The sequence below is a fragment of the Copidosoma floridanum genome, unplaced genomic scaffold (assembly GCF_036245765.1).
Source record: "Copidosoma floridanum isolate Cflo_tuat_1 unplaced genomic scaffold, Cflo_Japanese_pri ptg000011l, whole genome shotgun sequence".
NCBI classification, from domain to species: Eukaryota; Metazoa; Arthropoda; class Insecta; order Hymenoptera; family Encyrtidae; genus Copidosoma; species Copidosoma floridanum.
Genome location: NW_028321888.1, coordinates 13846976 through 13856651, shown reverse-complemented (window position 1 = coordinate 13856651; position 9676 = coordinate 13846976).

The following is a 9676-nucleotide window of genomic DNA, read 5'->3' as shown; positions in this document are numbered from 1 at the left end:
TGGAATTTTAGGTTTGTATGTATTTTAAAATTTTTTTATCATAACGACTTTTAAAATATAAATATGGTGGTATAAGAATGGGTAAAGAATACGTGTTTTTTGAATTCTCTCATACATCTTGTTCAAATGATGCTTTTAAACTAGAAAATAGAATTCTTCTACGAAAATCTAGTTTAAAAATAAACTGTTACAACAATTAGTGTCTACCAGCTAGATGTCCAAAAAGCTAAGAGGAAATTTGCTTACTCTAAACAGGCAAAATAAATTATTTTGCTTAAAAACTGCTTATGTAAGCCATAATGGAATAACTCTACTTATTTAGCTATTTCAGCGAACCCTATTTCCAAAACCTTAAAATCGAAATAGTTTTAAACACTGAATAATTATTAAGAATTGTAAATCGACTCCGCCTTTAATTCTAAAAAATTTTCAGATGTACGATTGAGTCCTATTTCATTAAAGGTTGCCAAGATATCGCTCTATCTGACATCATTTATCGTTATTTCGATGTATGCAGGCTGTTTCACCAGCTTTGCGACGGTGTCAATACCCACAATCCCATTCAATAATGCGACTGGTCTTCTCAAAGATGGAACTTATGAATTAATTGCTCTAAAAGGAGTTAACCTTTCAAAATATTTATTGGTAATTTTATTAACTTTAATTAATTATAAATTTTTTTAAAAATATTTAACAACTTGTTGTATAAATGTTTATTAGGACTTGAAAGATGATGTACATAAAAACTTAAGCTTGTTTGTAAGGAAAGATGGTAATTTACCAACAAATGAGACAGGTGCTTTAAGTCAGGTAAATACTTTACATATTCAAGTGTCTCATTATTATTAAAAAAAAAAACAAATGAAAAAATTATAAAGGAAATTGAAACAACAAACCAGGGGGTATTAATGGGCCATGGGACCCACGGTAAGAACGAAGTTCTTTAAACATGAGATGGGTATGGACACAATTTCTCAGGTAACAAGGGGGTCACCAGACCCACAAGAAGAACGAAGCTCTGTAAACGTTAGTACTGCATTCATGTTGTTTACTAAAATAAGAACTTAAAAAACGAATGAAAAAAAAACAAAACGATAAGTAGTATAGTACTCAAGATGGTTGAACTTCGTGAGTACTGTATTTATGCTCGACGTTCTCACGAAGTTCAGCCATCGTGAGTACTAAACTACTTGCTGTTTTTTTTTTTTTATTCGTTTTTCAAGTTTTTGTTCTAATAAACAACATAAATGCAGTACTCACGTTTACAGAGCTTCATTCTTCCTGTGGGTCTGGCGACTCCCTTGTTACCTGAGAAAGTGTGTCTATACCCATCTCATGTTTAAAGAACTTCGTTCTTACCGTGGGTCCCATGACCCAATAATACCCCCTGGTTTGTTGTTTTGATTTCCTTTATAATTTTTTCATTTGTTTTTTTTTCTTTTAATTTTTTGTTTTATTTTTTTCTTTATCTCTTGTTGTGCTCTTTTTTTTCATTTCTTGTTTTATTTTTTTTCATATCTCATTTTATTACATTTTTTTGATTTTTTTGTATTTCATTTATTTAATTTCTTTTTTTATTTTCATATTTTAACTTTTTTTTTCATCCCCTTCTTTATTTCATTTTTTTCCATTCAATTGTATTTATTCATGTCTTTTGTTATTTTAGTTTATGTTATATTTATATTTCATTTTATCAATTTAAAAAAAAGTTTTTTTTTCACTTATTTTTTTTATGATTTTATAGCCCATTTATACAACTTTTGCTTTAATTTTTATAATATTACTTAAAGACATTGTGCCATTATTAAATTATCAAATTAAGAATAAGTGCCCATAAAAACCATTAAAGTGATATGAAACTCGAAATATATTTATATAATGATTTTACATAATTTATTTATAATTGATTTAATGAATTACTTTATTTATGTAATTATGTGATAATGTAACATAATTTGTTTGTCGAATTCGAAATAAGCGCCTTTAAAAACCATTGAAACGTTCTTTAATTGATACGTTCTTCAACTCTATTCTACATGTTTATTTTTTTTTTTCTTTTTTTTTTTTTTTTAGAATTGTAAAAGACAAAAATTCAAAGTGAAGAAAAAACTATTGTGGGAAAATAGAATTCAAACTTGTTCAAAAATTAATTGCTTGGCAGTGTGAGGGGGAATGGTGGGTAAAAGTGTGCAGAAAAGTACGAGATGGTTGGCAGATATACAAATAGTGGGGAGAGGGGAAGTGTATAGAGAACAGGTGACGAGATGGACGGGGTAAGGGGGGAAAGTTAAGAGGAATAGACCCTAGGTAAACCACTTTCGTTTCAAAAAAAAAAAAATCTGTCAGTTTTAGAATTCCAGTCCCCCGAGTAACGTGACATAAATAACTTTGTTCTAAAAATCTCGCAGTGCAATACCCCTGATGCTTAGAATAATATTGTTATATTTTGCCGTACAAAACGGTTTTTTACATTTAAGAAAAATTTTATACAAATTTCCTAATTCTGTAATTCTTCACTTAAGTTATTATTATAACAGTTATAACATTAATAATAATAATAATAATAATAATAATAATAATAATAATATCAATAACTGGCAGCCCCTTGTGTCGGCTTTGAGGCTAGTTGTAGTGCTCTTTTCCAACGTCTCCTGGTATAACGTCAAAGATGTTGGTGTCTAAAGCACCTATTTTATTTGCAGATTCAGTTGTTTTGGTGATCCTAGATGGGGAAATTGGTTAGTGATACTCGTTCAGTGGAGGCTGTCCCATTGGCTCGAGTTTTTTTTTTCTTCATAGCTGTTATAGGTTTGCCCAACGCAGACCTTGGAGAGGATTAGTGATTCCTGGTTGAATGCTTAGAGTCAAGAGGATAGTATAGGATTGTCGGTCACCGGGTTTTCCAGCCTTTCGAAGAACAACTCCGCAGGTGACGTTGTGCGTCTGCTAGTGAATGGCTGACTTGGTTTAATAGTGCCTGTCTTTAGTTAATATAGTTTTTCAGTCGAAGAATCACTTCCGGAAATGGTAATAAAAATGTATTTGTTGGCAAGGTAGTTTACACTTAGGTGGATTCTAAAAAAAAACCGATGAAATTGATGGTTAAGTAGGGAAAGTAAATACTTATAATGGGCCTAAAAAGCGCCAGTGGTGAAACTTTCAGGCTATTCTTTATTATTATTTCTAATGATGAAGGTCTGGCTACGGTTTGCTTGATTCTTACCCTAGGAGTCTCGATGTACAGAGACTGTGACGGAGGGAGGTAGGGAGGACCAAAGAATATCTCGACTCATGTCATTCCCCGGATAACCAACCGCTCATCGTTAGACGGGAAGATGTGGGTAAGCGCGTTGGGGACGCGACGTACAAGCAGGTAGCCGTTGTGGATGCCCGTGCCCCTCAGAGCTGTTTTCCCTTGCTTATATTTGTAGCCACAATTTTTCTAACTGCACCAGGTGGGATGGTGGGACTGCCACACAACTCTGAAAAGTTGGTACAGATTGTGCTCTGGCTAGATATGTCTCCTGGTATTGTGGCAGAGACGGCATCGGTTGGAATTAATTTTTTTTTTTAATTGCACTTGACGAGATTTAGGGAGAATGGATACCTAGGTCCCTTCCCCTCTAAAGAAGAGTGTCATCTGTAACCGGGATACCTAGCTGCAAGACTATCATCAGCATGCTTTGTACAGCTCGTTGAACTGCCAAAGTACAACTGCATCACCTTCGAGACGCTCCAGCGTATTATTACCACACTTATTTAATTATGTTAAAGGTAGCTTTGATTTTATGTCAACGCCACCTATCGGATTTTACTGAACTAAAGTGAAAAGTTGGCGTATTTTTGAGAAACTTTGAGCTCATTTATTGCCATTGTTATTAAATTTTTAAGGATAAAAACCATACTAAAACCATCTAGGAAGTATCATGAATCAGTGTCCAAAATTTTAGCAAAATCGGTTCAGTAGTTTTCGCGGTTAGCGATTACAACGGTTTTAACGACTTTGCTTTATATATTAGTAAGATATTAGTAAGATAACATGTATGCGTATTATTCTATACACTTGAAAAAACGTAGCTAAAATACTTTTGAATCAACAAATCTTAAAAGATCTCTTAGTTTGGGGACACAAAAGTGAGAAAACCCTACTGCTAGCCATCATGACCGAACTAGCTTTTTTAAAGAAAAACTATAGCCCATTTTTTTTGCACATAGATTTTAATTTTAAATAAAAAAGTATTTGAAATGTTACGAAAATACTTCTTATGGATATCAGACATACCTATCTCTACCATATCCCCACCTGTTACGAGTATTTAAGTTTTTAAATATATCTGATAAACCTGTTTAAAACTGATGATTTATTCTATAACATGTTTGTTGATGGTATTTGTGTTAGAAAAATGTCTATTATGTTTAGAGTATAAATTATTAAAAAATTCGTTTTTAATTCCAGGTATGCAATGAGAGAGTTGTTTTCTACATGATTGGATCTATTAAGAAACCAACTTCTTACAATTCCCTATGTAGAATCTTAGTTTTTCCACTTGGTACCATACGAAAATTTGCTATTAGTTTAAAAAAAGGAGATCCACTTCTTAGATTTTTAAACCATCAGTAAGTATCTTTAAAAAAATATTTATTGTCCAAAACTTATAATAATATTTTTTTTCAGCATTCAGAAATATAGAGAAAATGGTTTACTATTCCGGGAAAAAAAGTTATATCGGCCAAAGAAAGAAATAATAAAAGGAATTACATTCACACAATTAAGTATTACTGACGTCACCCCGTTGCTAGTATTATTAATTAGTGGATGTGTCATAAGCTTTATAATATTTTTATTCGAAAAGTATCATAGGCGCTTAATATTATATTTAGTGAAAAAACCGTGCAAGAAATTGAAAAAAATTAGAAAAACTAAGAAGAATAATACTTTATACAACAATGGTAAAAAGTTTTCTGTATATTCTCAATATAGGGATGTGCAACCACGCCCTCCGTGGCCTTATACCCCGTAAGAGCAGCATTAGATGCAAGGAAAAAACGTACAAGATGCGTAAATGAACCATTAATCTGACTTATATGTTATTTATCACAAGAAAAGGAGTATAAGATTATTTTTAGAATATTTTTTGTAAAAAACGATTTAGTACACTAACTAATACTAATATCCGATTTTTTTAATTTAGAATTGTAACTCCAAACTCTATGTAAAATGCATATTATTGTTAAATTTTATAATATAATGAATCATGTGAAAAAATTGCAAGTCAGTAACTTTTTAATTTAATTTAAACAAAAAAAGCTAAGAACCCCAAAAATGTCTGGTTTTTGTACGAACATTAATTATGTTCCCATTTCTATGGCAATTAAATTTTTGGTACCACTTTAAGTACATAAAAAAATTAAAATGATTTTACTTTTTACTAGAAATAGAAACATTATATATCGTGAGATTTTTTAATTTTCATAGAATAAATAATTTATAATTTTTAATGTATAAATCACATATCCATGCATGGTAATTAAGTCAGTACTTTTGTTTGTGGTAACTTTCTTTAGATAACGGAATTACAGAAATAACATTAGATCTCACAGCAGGGAAGGGTTATAAGATCAGTAATTCATCTATATTATTTGACAAATATGTTTCTAACTTATATAATCTAATAAACAGCTAACAAAGATTTTTGACTATTATTTGTTGATTTTTTATTTTTATAAATAAGACCAGTACTATGAAGACTCCAACATATTGTGCTTATTTTTGTAGATAAGAAAAGATTTAAAATGAAAATACAAACACTTTATTCTTTTATTTTTTACATTTTTTCATTTCTTCTACTTATATACTAAATTTTTAAAAACTTGTGACATTTTTCAATTGTCTATACTTAGACATCTGCCTCGTTCCTTGAAAAAAAGCGAACATATAAGATGTCATCGGAGTGGAATCCTGCCTCAACTCTATCCAAATCACACTGATCTGGAGGGTCAAACATCAACGTGGTTTCGCCTAGTTGACTTTTCTTGGTACCCTGAACGAATATCGATTTACCTCTGACCTAAAAGATAAAAACATTGCTTTAACTGACAAGTATCAACAGGTTGATGAGAAATGTAGTAAAAAATTGTCTTTTAACTCCAGAAAAATTTGTTAAAATATCTTTGTATTATAATCAGATAACATAGAAAAATATTTTTGGGGCATAAACGTGCCAGCTTTGTTTCTTATCAAACAAATAGAAAAAATCGATCAGATTTTTTCTTCTAATCCTGCTTGTAACTTTTTTTGGGATATCGTATTGCAAAAATAGCTTGAGAGGATTTGTCAGTTATTTGATTATCTACCGAAGAGTGCTATTGTCGGACCATCTACCACCTATTTCTGGCAAAGTGATTGTGCAAACAAGTGTGAAAATGTTGTTTAAAATTCAAAGGTTTGCAACTTTATTAACATCTCTAATTTTTCAATGATTTTTATCTAACATTCAACAAGATGTCATGAAACGATTTATTACTTTAAAATTTAGCTTCTTTTAACCTTGCAGCATTACTGGATCAAAGTTTAAAAGTAAGTTCTATTAAAGATACGAAGAACTTTAATGTTGGGGAAAAAAGAACTTTTTTAATTATGACTTTAATGTTTTATATAGTTCAATTTGCAATACAAAATAATGATTACAACTCTAAAATCTTGTATTTCAGCAATTTGCAACCAATTTTACTTAATAGAGAACATTTTAGCATAATCAAAAACATAACAGTTGAAATTTAAACATATTTTTAATAATAGTTATCAGGAAATTAGTGTTTATTATGATTGCCTAAAAATTAATTCGCTGTTTAAACTCAAAAAAAATTCTACTTCTCCTACTACTACTACTGCAAAACATTTTTTGTTAATTTCATGCAAATTAATAGTTTTTATATACATTACCAATAAAAAAAAAAGTACTGAACATAAACACTGTGATGTGCTTAACATTTTTCGGACGATTATTTATCGGAATAATTGACGGAAAAGAACCTTTATTCAAGATGCTTTTCTGAACAGCGTATCTTTCTTGAGACCGTTACTTTCTGTTACCACTTTGTAGTGTCTTAACTATAATTATGACACATAAAAATTTTTTTTTGGGGCATAAATACACCAGCTTTTTTTCTTATTTAACAAGTAGTAAAAATTGACTAAATTATATGCTGAATTTTATTTATAATTTTATGTTTTCATCACAGTGTCAAAATAGCTCAAAATAATTTGATCTTTATTTGATTATCTTTTGATTGCTGCTAGTAAGACAATAGAAAACCTATTTTTCGCGCAGTTATAGAGCGAAAAAGTTCGAAAATTGCTATTTAAAGCTTCAGTTTGGCAAAATTATGTATTTTAAGATTCTTTAATTAAAAATTCTTCAAAATTAAGAACTGAACCCCTCTTGTATGAATTTTTATTCCTACAGAATGGCTGAAACAAATCTAAGAACGGAATGTCATTGAGGACGCTTAGAATTTTAATGTGGTGGAAAAAACAATTTTTTTTTTTTAATTGTAACCCCAATTTTTGAGAAAATTCAATTTTTCAACATTAATAAATTGTTGATATTTTCAAATATATAGTACTTTTTACTGGTATGCAACGCATTGCACTTAATAAAGTAAATATTTATACGAATTGGAAAAAAAGCAACTTCTGTAACGTGTTTTTAACGTTAACTATAAAGAGTTTGTGATGATAACAATTTATTTTCAACTGTCTCCTAACCTGAAACAATTTGTTTCATTTCTGTAGAATAATTCTTGTTATTGATTTGAGTTAGTAATTGTTACGTTCATTAACGATTACTATAAAAAAAAAAAAAAAAAAAAATATATATATATATATATACCTGAAAACTTTGACGTACTATGCATTTGGTCGTCTGCTCGCTAAATACAAAACTCATATCGTTACACAAAACCATATTATGATCATTCACTACATTTTTTTAAAAAGATTTTTGATTTAATTACATACATTTAAAACCAAAACATCTGAACTTTCGTCATATTATGTGAAATGCATGTACAAATAGCAAACGATATTTTACATTTTTCGTTTTTTTGATTTGGGAAAGTCATCACTGTTGCTTTCACTAATATGATTCTCGTCTGTGTACAGAAAATTTTTGAAATTAATATTCACAATGTTACTATTAACGATTTTAACTGTCTTATGCTCTATTTTCGGGGTTTTAAGATACCGTTTTTTTTTAAGTACGGAGTAAGTTACGGAGTACTATTAAAATTCAGTCCTTTCGTTCAAGTAATACTTTTTTTTTGCTGGTGCTTTGTAGATTGGTCGTGCCGTGCATGCAAGACAAAGTATTTTTAATGAATTTAGCCATATGTTTATACTTGCACGATTTTTCTTGCTACGATATTTAAACGATAATCTTTGATTACTATTTTTATGCAAATGCACTTTTTTCCACATTGTTTCTTATATTTACAAGAAACAACTGGACATCAGAAGCAGAACAAGCCTTCGAACGTTGCAAACAGTGCATTACTCAAGCCGCTTGCACAACGTTCCTCGAATCAAAAGCGCCCTTGGCACTAAGGACTGACGCTTCAGACGTCGCCATCGGTGGAGTCCTAGAGCAGCAGCAGGCTGATGGTTCCTGGTGACCCCTAAGGTTTTACTCACATAAGCTGGACAACACGCAAAAACGCTACAGCACGTATGATCGCGAACTTCTTGCCGTCTATGGAGCCGTTAAAGACTTTAACAGAATTCTGGAAGGCCAAAATTGCGTCGTTGACACGGACCATGAGCCGCTAATCTACGCCGCCTCTCAGTGCTCGGACAATAGCTTCGCCAAGACAGGCACGTCATCTAGAGCACATCCTGTGGCACAACACCGTGTTTGTCCATGCACGAGATGAAGAAAACGTCGTCGCAGACACCCTGTCTCGACCCAACGACGCTCTGGCAACACCAACCAACGGCCCGTCTGTTTCAGCTATCCAGAGCAACCCTGCAGCCTCTGCCCATCGTACTCCGCCAGTCGTCAACGCTTTAAACCCAGCCACAGAAACCATCTCCATGCCGAGCCTGCTCGACGCGGCAACCATTGCAGAAGCACAGACCGCAGATGACGAACTGACAAGCCTCGACAGCTCGTGCCTCACGCTCCAATTTATTAATATCGACGGACACTTAATCAACTGCGAGGTAAACAACAACACTGCCAGGCCCTACTTGCCAGCTCCCCTGCGCCGCAAAGCTTTTGACATCGTTCACGAACTGTCACACCCAGCTGGCAAAACAACTGCCCCCTGTCCAATGGTATGATTGAAAGGTTTCATCGCACCCTTAAAGCCGCTTAAAGGTGCTGCACACAGTCCTGGCTAGGTGCCCCGCCAATGGTGATGCTAGGTTTGCGCACCAGCTTTAAGGAGGACCTGCAAGCTTCACCCTCAGAGATGCTAATCGGCACCACGTTTCGCATCCCTGGAGAGTTCTTAACAACTGCCACTGCACAGGCAAACTCGTAAGCCGTTATAAATAGCCTCTGTCAGTTGTTCGAGAGCATCAGGCCCGTACCAGCTTCTGGGAAACCCCTTAAGCCGCCCTACAAAGGCCCCTACCGGGTAATTCGCCGCAACGACGACTACACCTATGTAATCA